The sequence below is a fragment of the Stegodyphus dumicola genome, chromosome X1 (assembly GCF_044657685.1).
Source record: "Stegodyphus dumicola isolate Sdum_Otavi_A_Nest chromosome X1, ASM4465768v1".
Taxonomy (NCBI): Eukaryota; Metazoa; Arthropoda; class Arachnida; order Araneae; family Eresidae; genus Stegodyphus; species Stegodyphus dumicola.
The window spans coordinates 116,955,368-116,967,665 of NC_140780.1; positions in this window are offsets into that span (position 1 = coordinate 116,955,368).

Here is a 12,298-nt window from a genome sequence, read left to right on the forward strand (position 1 = left end):
TAATTATGTGTGAGCAAATTAAGTAACGAAATTTAAGCTATTTAAATTATTCATAGGGAAGGATATTAAGATAAGTTTTTATGTTTCTGAAATTTTGTTGAGAATTTTGAATACGAATTTTATAATTATTCTAAAAATAAAGATGTTAAAATTAAGTGAAATTAGTACAGATAAGTAATATGAAATTATGGTAAATGCATGTTAAAATTTATGGTTTATTGTGTGTTAAGTATGGTATGATGAGAGTGTACTGGCTCCTTCAACAGAGGCTTGTAATTACCTCTGTACAGTTGTTCCTTTTACCCTCTTCAAGTAAGATAATGTTGGAGGCTCTCATTTTATGAGTGTTTGTAATTTCTTTATATTATTATTATATTTTTTTATTATGGAATGTATTAGTGCAGTTTTCAAAGGCCAGTTACCTTAATGCAAGGAACGGAGGCCTTTTCAAGTAACTGCCTAGGCACCCTGGGCCACCAGTGCATAGAACACACTGGTTAGCTCAAGAGGACAGCCCTACTGATGGATATGGTTTGTTTAGAAGTATTGCGAGGCCTCCCAGTTTGGTAAAATACAGGAATTGTAAGTGAAAGATGATAACGGTGAAACCATAATTTCTGAAGCTTACTCCTATTATTATATGGTATTAAAATATAATTTATCAATATGAAAATTAATATCATAAATATTTATGTGCATTACATTTAATTATAAATATTGATTATGTAAAAGTTTATTTTGTGATATTCTGCGATAACAAGAACCTTCCCTGAAGAATTATGATTATGTGAACTCTCAAACAAAAAGACTTTTGGACTGAAATTCTGAAAAAGTCAATAGGACTCTAAAAATTAAAAATTTATTTTTAAAAAATTTATATTTATAAATTATACTTTACAGGACAAAAATTTTATGATTTATTTATTTATATTTTTTTTACATTTGCTAGTGTTTTAACTCTTTCTCTTTAAAAAGGTTTCTCTGTCGCTACGCCTTTTTCTTTTTGAAGGGGGGAAATATGTAAGATAAAATTATATGAATCAGAATAACTAAAAACATTAATTCTTCCTCTTTATTCTAAAATCGTAATAACTTATCTGCATTGCGTCATTCAAATTAATCATGCGATCTTATGTAACCGTTAATACCAAATGCCTCTTGACAACCAATCACCGAATTGTAAACCAAAACTTTTCTCTTCGCGTGCCTCCATCTTGCATAACTATTTTACTTCAGCTTTTGCTCTCTACTGTGCTAAGATGTAATTTCGCTAGCTTGCTTTCTATCTCAACAATATCTAAAATGTAAATCTTCTGTGGAAAGGCACGACTATAGTGCCAAGTGATTGTGGCCACAAATATCAATTGGAAATAAAAATGGAATTAAAATCGCTTCTACTGAAAAGTTTAATTTACGAAGTCAACACATTAGCTTACGACGCAATCAGATTACTTCCTCTTCAATATAACTACGCATCTACAGTGTTCCATCCGTTCTTCCTTTGTGCATTTATTATGACATATATATATATATATATATATATATACACATATACACGAAAAATAAAATATACAATATTGTTTATATGTAATGCTTGACAGTAATATAGATAAAAATTCTAGTTGACTGATTTTTTTAAAAATTAAAATGTTAAATTGCATCTGTTATATTCAGCAATTTTTACTCGACTCTTGCTTTAAAGGGGCCCACCAGCGGCCAAGCGGTAAAACCGCTTGGTAGGCAGTTCCAACCTGGTAACGCAGATACAAGTAGTTCCAACCTGGTTTTGATTCTAGGCGAATGGGCTGGCTGCATGGGCGTTGTCAAGGTTTTCCTCATGTGTAACGTGTATACGAGCCAGTTTTTCTTAGAATGTCCTCCACGAAGGCAGCTCTCCCCTTAGGCAGATAGCCCTTGTGTTCTTTGCCGTAATCAAATAAACCAAACCAAACCAAACTTGCTTTAACAACAACGCCTTTGATGATGTTTATGATTTATATCGACTAAAGGAGAGAAAAAAATTTATATTTCATTTCGCCGGAAACATGCTATTCCGCTAGTTTTGCCCAGATGAGCTACATGGAGAAAATTTATGGAATTAGCTTTTTGTAAGTGGAAGACGAAGGAAAACCGTTACGGGCTAGTTAAATCAATCTCAGTTGGGTTGTTAATTAATGTAATTGTTAATTACCTTATAAGGTATTTCTCCCGCCTTCCTAGCATGCCTTCGTGGTGTAGTGGTTAGCACACTGGGCCCGGTATTCCGTGGTTCGATTCCCAGCGAAGGCGACTGCTAATTTTTCAATCTCTCTTGTTTCTAAAAAAATCTTAATGTCTTTACAGTGGCGCCCGAACTAAAAGGGAGTTGGATGATGATTCTCCTCGCCTAGGATTGAGTCCTCTAAAAACCCCAGTTTCCCTTTAAAAGGGGGAGTACATAGGGTATTTCTCCCGCCTTCGTGGTGTAGTGGTTAGCACACTGGCCCCGGTATTCCAGAGGTCCGTGGTTCAATTCCCGGCGAAGGAGTTTGCTCATTTTTCATCTTGCCTGCTTCCAAAAAATACTAATGTCTCTACAACCTCTGTAGCTAATCTGTTCTTTCTTAATGCGAGGATTTTTGTGAATTTTTAGGTAAGAAAGTATCTGTGAATTATGCAATGTTCAAGCAACCTAGTAAGTTGCTTTGTGTATCTTCATTACAACTGCGCTGTTTTTCAATATTACTTTCTCTGATATCACAAATATAGCAATAAAAAAGAATTATCTACTTTTTTGGAGGCATGAAGAACTTGTGAACTTTCACTAAAAAAAAGCAAACCATTATTAAAAATTATATAAGCTATTTAAAAAATAATCTCATTGGCTATAAGGACCTAAATCTAGAATACTGTAATATAACACGAAAATAAGTCCAAAAGTGTCGGTCTCTACACGTTAGTAAATAAAGAGAAATAACAACGGTTAGCAAATTAAGGGAATTGACACACGTAGTTTTGTTGTTGGCTTAGTCATGATAGTAGTTAGAGCTCTAAAGAAAGTCTGCAAATGTAATAAAAACACCGTTAGATTAAGAAAGAAGTAATAAAACATAGAAGTAGCTAATAAGAAAGGCAAACATCCATAGCATTTTAAATGGACAGCATTTAATCTAATCATCCCAACACGTTTCTTTCGTTTTCTCCCGCTCGATCATTTCTTTGAAGTCTCCTTAAAAATCTCTGCTACGAATTTTGAAAACTTTAGTTATGCTTTACGTTTCCTTTTACTTTAAGGATCCTTTCCTAATTGGCCGGATTTCATGATAATATTTTCAATTTTTAGAATTTGACAAAAAATTTGTTAACGAATTTTTGCTTGTTTTGCTATATTACTTATACTGTAATAAAATGTTACAGCTTGAGTAGCTCATATCTTTCTTGTTCTAAATTTCTTAATTAAGAGTCAGTTTAGTTAAAATTTTTTGATTTATTTGTTATATTAGCCGAACAATTTGGTGCAAAGGATATTTCTCAAAGAGAAAATGTTAATTTTAATTTCATTTTTAGAACGAAAAGTATAAGGAAAGTGTAATGAATCTCGCTATTTTCCATACGAAAACGGGAATTTCACAGAGTGTGGAAATTATGAATTTGGAAGAAAATTAATAAAGAGGTAATTCATTTTCAAGAAAATAGTTGCCGTAAAAAAATTATTATGCCTTGATTGGGATCTGTAATTAGTCTAGAAAATTAATCTTCGTTTAATAATAAATCATCAAAGAAGCTATAATTATTTCAAGCAATCAGATAATCAGAAAAAAAGTTTCGAAAAAGGCGGAAAGAAAAAATAAAGAATATAAAAACATAAAAAAATATATCTACTGGGAGAAAAACCTAAGCGAATAAATATTAAGACACATATGACGATAAATATTAAGACATATTTAAGACGAATAAATATGATAAGCTCAGAAGCTTAAAATCTAATTAAATAGACTTTGATGACGCTTTGATCTGTACATTATCTTCCTGCTTCAATTTAAAATTCGATTAATTATTCGAAAACTAATTTTATTTCGAAAATTAATTTTATTTTTTTTTATCTTTTAAACCTTTATTCTATTTGAACTCTTATTATTATACAGGAAATAATGATTCAGCTGATTCCGTTAAGCCGAAATTATATCATCTTAAAAATGTTTGCATTGATCAGAAAATATAATATACACGGACGTCATATTAAAAATATAAATTTCAATATAATATTACAAACCAAACAATAAACATGTTAATTACGATATTCTGAAATAATCTACAAAACTCAGGAGAATCTTGTTTCACATCGAATGAATTCATTTCTAATTGGGGAAAAAATTCAATAATTATTCTTGGCACAGAATATCTGCGAGAAGTTGTTCGAATATAAATCAAATAGCTTTTGACTCATAATTATTTTTATTAGCCTTTTACCCAGTAATGTAAACTTTAAACAGAATTTTAATGTTCAGTGTTTGTTGTAAAGTCTGTACATTTTCTTTGCCCTTTGGCGTTTGCACATTTTAGAGAGCCTCGCGATGAAGGATGACGGCATGACCGAAGTTGATGTATACGCAATAATGAATGACCAAGATTCTTGAGAACGTATAATTACGTATACTGACGACGTAGTGCAATTGAATCTCCATAAAGCTATATCCCCATGACAGGCATACTTCATAAACATTTTTTATGGGTAATGCTAGGGAAAATTCTTGAAACAAATTTTAAAATCAGCAGCGTTAAATTTCTGTACAGATAAGGCAAACAATTAGATTGTCTGTTCAGGCCATGTGAACTATCCACTTTTAAAGAACATCTGTTTCAGTAAAATAAAAAACACTGCTCACTTCAGATAACTTTCAAACGCAGAATCTGTAAACCCTTTCTAACAGTAGTTCAGTAAACTACTCAAACAAATATTCAAACGGATATGAATATTTGTTTTACCAGTAATGACACAATCAGTTACTTGTCTTCTTCTGCAAAGCGCATCTATTATAATTATCGATCATGCCAGTTATTGGTAAAAATGTCTAGATAAGGACGACGCTGAATGAACGCTATCAGAAGAGCAGAATTCTCAGAGAATTCTTTCATTTATTTTACAGCTTCACAGAAATGATTTTATATTTTCTGTTTACTGATAAGAAGTAAGTTTTACAGTAGTTGCATTATTTCAGTGATTAATTTATCAGTATTCTACAGAAATTAAATGAAAATTATTACTTTCAATTGTTTAAATAAAAAGCGTATTTATTATCATTACGATGATCTACATGACCATAGGAGAATCTGAGTCAGAAACATATAAATTAAATTTCAAAAAAAGGTAAAAAAAAATGAATTTACTACACATTTGGGGTACGAAACTTTATAACTCTAAGTGGGAATAAATATGTTATTCACATTTATACTGTAAAGAAAAACGTGAGTAATTTCCATTCACTATATCATACAGGAAAGATAAAGTAAGTTTAATTTAAAAGTAAAATGATTTTCTTAAAGTGTTATGTACTATGTTTTTACACCACTGCACACTGGGCTGTACACAACTGCATTACACTGGGCTGAGGGCTTTGCGTCTAATTATTGTACAGCCTATATAACGTATGCTTCATAAATATTTTCCAAAAAATATTCTAACAAATAAACATTTCTCTTGAAAACGCGTTGAAGACTACCCTCTTCAGAACAAAGAAGATTTTCACAATAACCAAAGAGAAAATAGGATCTCCAGAACGCTGACTATTGTGAGGACAAAATAATTATGCTTTCCAAACTTATCTGAAGATCTGCATGAAACTTCCACAATGCTAGTAGTACATTCTTTGAAGCATTATATTCTGTCTATTTATTATTATTTGTTGGAGATAAAAAAAAATGTCTTTTTGTTATCTGTGCTATCTGCAGCAGATAATAGTAGTATTTTTCTCAGTTCTCTTATCATCTACAATATTTTTTTCCTGTTTACGTTTTTGTACGAAGTAAAGGAAATATTGTAATCGCAAAAATTTTCGGGTATCGTTTTTCAACGGACATATCAATTTTGAGCGGTGCCGAATCTATTTGGACGGTTTTTCTTTTGCGTGACGTCTGTGCGTATGCACAGAATAAATTACTCTTTTTTCCTAAACGGATTCTAAAATGGACTTTTTCGTTACATCGGTACGTACGTACCAGTGTATGTATGTGTCTCGCATAACTCAAAAACGATTAGCAGTAGAATGTTTAAGTTTTGTATGTGGGTTTCAGGTTTAGTTTTACGGCAAAGCACACTAGGGCTATCTGCCTAAAGGGAAAGATGACTTTGTAGAGGTCTTTCTAAAGAAAACTGTCTCGTATACACGTTACAAATGGGGAAAACCACCAAACCGCTCATACAGCCTGCACGTTCTTCTGGAATCCAACTCAGGTCAGAAATATCAGAATTCAGCGATTTTACCGTTTGGTCGCTGGTGGGCCTTTTGTGCATGAGACTGCTGTAGCATCTAATTGCATTTTTTAGCCATGTCAAATTTTAAACAAAATCGACAAATAGTGAAATTAAACTTTTAATGCCGTCCTCTGGTTCCTATGACTTATAATTGGAAAGTTTTAGACTCGTTATGAAAAATAAAATTATAAGAAGTTTGACTCTCATACGATAAAAATTGACCGGGATATTTCAAAATTTGCTGTTTTTGATATCATTTTTCATCTTGCCTTCAGGGATCGATTAATTAAGTTAGAATAATTCGAGGAAATAAGTTTAAATGAAATGCAGCAAAAAATTTAATAGGCAATACGAGGAAGTCATGTGGTGTCCACAACAGAATTTTTCATTTACAAAAGTATAATGAGGATAACATCTGAGACAGTGTAATATAAAAACTGATAGCGAATAGAAATAGAAACAAATGCGTAAGGTTGCTTTACTATAATAATACATTTCGTTAAACTATTTTACATTATCTTCGTTCCATTCAGTCTTAAAAAAGAACTCAGGGCTTCTAAAGTTAAATTTAATGGCATATTTTATTACTCAGCAGTTTTTTCCTTCGCGCTATTTTTCCTTCCCAAATTTTTTGAGGCACACAACTGAAGAATCTCTGCCGTAGAGGGCTTAAGATAGCACACTTTTTATGCCCATATCCTGCCTCACACAGCTTTCCGACTTGTTTTGAATGATAAATTTATGTTGCCTCTTCACGAATCATGAGACAGCGGATCTTTCGTGAGCAGTTGTTTTGATTCTTATTGCTTTCGACTTCTTTTTCTAGATAATGGGAGGATAACTCCGCGCGCACTGAGGAAGAAAAAAATAACAATAAGAAAAGACTAACTTAAAAGAGTTATGAGAAGAGGTAAAGTGTTATTTGTGGTAACACCATTTCCAGTTTGCTTTAGCTTCCCCCCTCTGAAAAGCCGGTGCAACGACAATGATACCTTCAAGTCTTAGAAAAGATTCTAAGAATTAGATTTAAAAGATGGCAATGCTTCATTCAGATTGCTTCCAAATTCTCTGAGTGAGATTTAGTTCAGCTTAAAAATTTGCTTTTTATTTCGAAGATTTATATCCTTAGGGCAATGACACAGGAAATCTGCCCTTGCCTCCAGTCAATGTTACTCACTTGTCAAAAGAAAAATTCCTTATTTGCACTAATTATTGATGAAATCAAAATTTCAACATCTAAATATCAAAGAAATAACAGTGCCTGGTGGAATAGGTAAACGGGTTGGGGGTAGTTCTATAACATATTGCATGCTTTAGTAATATGCACTAGTCTGGCTGATATTTCAGCAAAAAGAACTGCACGCGAAATATCTTTTTCATGGTTGTACACTAATTACATCAATGTATGAAATAAATCACAGGAAATGAGCTTTAGCGGCAGTTGTAGTCAAGTGATATATATTAGTAAAAATACGCGAAATTAAGATTTTTATTTTTGCTCTGTAAAATAAAGCTCCAATTAAGTGGTTCCTTATCTTCCTAAAGGTGTTTTAAAGAAAGAAGAAGACCTTTTCTGTGATTTTTAGAATTGATCTGGAAGGCGGGAATATCATATTTGAATGATACCGATTGGAACAACTTGGTGGAAAGAAAAGAAAAAAAAAAAATGAAGATATTAAGGGTCATATGAAAGCTGAATTTCGGCAAATACGAAATTTCAGATTTTAGTATTTCTGACATTGGAAATTTGAAATCCATTCTTCTGTTTGTAAAAGGTAGAGTAAAATTTATAGCTTCAGTCAGAGATATATTCCCACTGGAAGGGAGAAAAGCACTCTTTACTCTCCTTTTCCCAGGCCCCCTATTCGCTCTCTTAATTTCTAAAATTCTGATATGAATCACCAAGTATTTAAGACCGTGCGATTGTACCTCCCTTCTACCCCACTCAAAAAAGGAGAGAAAAAGAGAGAGACAGAGTTATAGAAGAATGCTTTTCTTTCGAGGGGTAGGGGGGCAAGACATGTCAGAGTCTACTGCTTTTCCTTTTATAAAACAAGTGAAGTGAAATTAGTTCAAAAACAATCAACGTATTAAAATTTCGCGTTTGTAGTATCATAAAAAGACGATATGCTTTAACTGAAATCTCGGAAAAATATTCACAACGCTATCATTTAGAAATCTGCTTTCGCAAACCTAACATTCGCTATAATTTTCAGCAAAATTTGTATGTGTTTCCCCAAAATTTTTCACTTCACGAGAATAGAGTTTTCTTTGCTTGATTTGGTTAAAGAATAATTTAAGATTTTTTAACGTAGATCATATAAAAATTTAATATTTATATTTTATTACTAGATGATTACCTTTAGATATTTTCACTAAAGCTGATTCTTCATTTCTTAAGTTAAATAAGATCCTGGAATCATAATCAATTTTTTAGTGGAACCTCTGGTCTATGACCAGTCATTTATTATATAGTTCGTCGAGTAAATCTATATGCAACACTTGATGAAAATGTTAATTTTAATCGGATGTTTAATTTTAAAGAAGGATCATATTGAACAGCTTCATAGGTTTCATACAAATGTCCTACTTTTCTTTTTGCTGAGCATGAAACATGTTTGGATCCATTAACAAATCTAACACATATTATTATTCTGAGGTTTTGAGTTTACAAATTTTTCAACTTCACCATCATGACGCACTTTTCCATTTCAGAGCGGAAGTTTTAACACATTAACTAATTAACTACAGATACATTGAGTGATTTCTCTATGCAGATATGTAATCCTGTACATAGGATAATATTTGAAAATAAAAAAATATCGCTGAGATATATGCTCCCGAAACTCGTTGCTTCCATAAAAGGAGTTTAAAAGCAGCGTAAATTCAAGGCACAGTCAAAATACCCTTATATTTTTCCTTTGTGCTTTTAACATTCCATTTTATTTTACCTTTAAGGATTTTAAACTTGTATTTTTATTCTATTATCTTCCAACTACTACGCTTTTGTGTAGCTTATGCAGAGCCGATACAAGATTTCTAGACGCCCTACACTTAAAAGATTTTGGTACCCTCCATCCCTTTACATAACAACGCCTTTTTTTTTTTTTTTTTTTCTCATTTTTTCTGTTTCGGTCTTGGCTTAGCTGCACCATAAATTATGTGGCAAAACCTGAAATTTTCAGGTGTCCTCTTTCCTTGCTACCCTAACCACGGATTTATTTTGCTTAATATTAACTCAGCTCTGGATCCATGTTCATCAGCAATATTGTTATTTGATTAGATTTCTAGAAACAAGACAATTTACGACTTTGTAAATCTCTGGAAGTAAGAATACGGTAAGTTTTATAGCGTGCTATATGAGTTATATGTACTTTTAATGAAAGAATATAGAAGTACTGGGTTTGGTAAAGATTTATTCTTCCGCGAAACATTCGAACAAAAGTGCCTTTTAAGTCTTCAGCTAGTGTATTAGTTTGTTAAAACACTGGCCTTAAAATTTTTGCCAGCTTCGGAAACCTTCATTTATTGCATGGAATTGACTCACAGAAACATTTCGTTCCTCAAATGGGTACAGATGACTTTTTAATCCCCTGAAGGCAATTGTATCTAAACGAAACCAAGTTAATATAGAATTGCTGCCATAATTAGATCTTAATGGATAGGGTGTTTGTTTAGAGACAAAGATCAATTCATAGTATAAGTTTGCGTGTTTCTTTTCGTGATGCGTGCTGCCGAATTACGTTCTTTTGCGGTCTTGTATTACCTCCGGAAGCATTTTCTAATATTCTGTTTGCAAACTCATCATAGGATTTTTTCCCGTTAAATATTTAACTCTGCTTTATGTAACTTCTCGAAGAATAGTTGAAGGAAAGAGACAGAGAAAAATCCCCATTTTTTTGAAAGTGTCAATTGGGCACAGTTAAATGCATTTGGGAGACAAACTCGTTTACCAGTTAATAGAACCACTAAGTTGCTAAGAGCATGCGATTTAATCTCGGTAATCAGAATCCTCTTTGTGATTTTAGTTCCCTCATAGAAACAGCTGAAACATATAGATGGCTTGTTACGAACTTACGTTCATTAATTCTTGTATAGTGATAATCTTGAATTATAAACGACTTCAATTTTAGTAGATTATTTCTTTTTCTTAACCAGAGTATTTGCTTTCATTGATTCAATTTCTGTGATGACAAGACTAGGATAGGGACTTCAAAAGACCTTTATACAGGTTCTACAAGAGAACTCTACATTTTTTCTATAAGTGACAATAACGAATTGAAGGAAAGAGTTATGTCACGTTTGGTTCTTGATTTTCTTAACAAATTCTAGAAAGTAGTTTGAAACTGGAACAAAAATAAAAGTGAATTCACCCAGACTTTTGGTATTATAATTTATATCTTTATTAAAATACGTGACAAACCATAGCTTTTAGCTTTCATGCTTTCGTCATAGCTTACTTTCAAAACTGCTTTATTTATTTCTGAAGGGCCGTTAACTTTAGATCTTCATAAAGTATTGTAATGGACTGTATAACAAATGAAGTATGACTTACAGAAGAATTAACCAAATTCTATACAAAATAGATTAAACTGAAATGCATGTAGATACTACAGACCGCAAAGTGTGTTTTTAGCCAGCATTCATAAATACGCTTTTGAATAGCAAATACGTGTTATTTCAAGAAAATACTTCTGCTTGTTTTAATAAATCTTTGTAAAAGTTCTGCAGATACAACTCTGAAGAACCAATGGGTTTGTAGAGCCAGGTAACATGAAAAATGTACAATTTCCTTGTGAGTATGTAAACTCCGTACCATTTACACCATGAAGGCACGCGGTAAGAAGGAAGAAAATACTTTGCAAGCATTAGGCGTTAATTCGCATCATAGCTTTAAGGTGATGTTTGAGGGTTAGTGGTGGTAGAGGTACTTAGTTTGATGCAAGTACATAGTTAGTTAGCAAGATCCTCAAGTGTTAAAAAACGTTAAGGCAAATTTGTTTCGATTGAGAAATATTTGCTATTAATTTAGAAGTCAAACAACAAAAATCAGCGTTATATTTTCAAATTTTCATAGGACTAGTTTTGATGGTTTTACCGAACCATCATTCTCAGCTGCCAAAACGCAAATGAACGAGATAGGATATAGTGATTAGATAAGATAAGAATGGCCGGACAGGAGTTAAGCTACTGGCGCCGTCTGTTGATGAAACGAGAACTAAAACATTATTTCCTTAAAGGCTGAAGGCAATGATGGATAGGAATTAGGGTCGTTAATTAGAACAGAAAGATTTTTTTTGAATGTGAAATGCCTCTAGAAAATCTAGTGCGCCAATGGAAGATGTTTTTTGAATGATTGTGGCTGCAGAAAAACTGAAAGTGTGATTTTCGGACCAACAATGCTGGGCAACAGAAGGATTGTGTGTTTCCTTTTCCCTAACATATGCCTCATTTTTCTTAACGCGAAATTTTAAGGCTCGCTTAGTTTGACCAATGTAAATTAAACCACATTGGCAAGGAATTCTGCAAATACCCCAGGAATACGACCTTAAAATTAAATTTCTGTAAAATTCGTGCAGTTTTATAGCTAATTGATGGAAATAAGGGAATAACAACAAAATTCTTATAATCTCCTAAAGCAAGAGTGTGACTCCTAAATTACTTAAATTGTTTGACTTCTAAATTAATACTTATTCGGCGTGTTATTGTATCTTAAATATTTGCTACTTTGTTCAATCATTATATAGCCATTAAATACTAAAGGCCGGAATAATCACTAAATTATAATATGATCCAACTAGTCTTTTCTCTGAATACGACTGAAATGTTAAAGCCCCGCATTTAAGT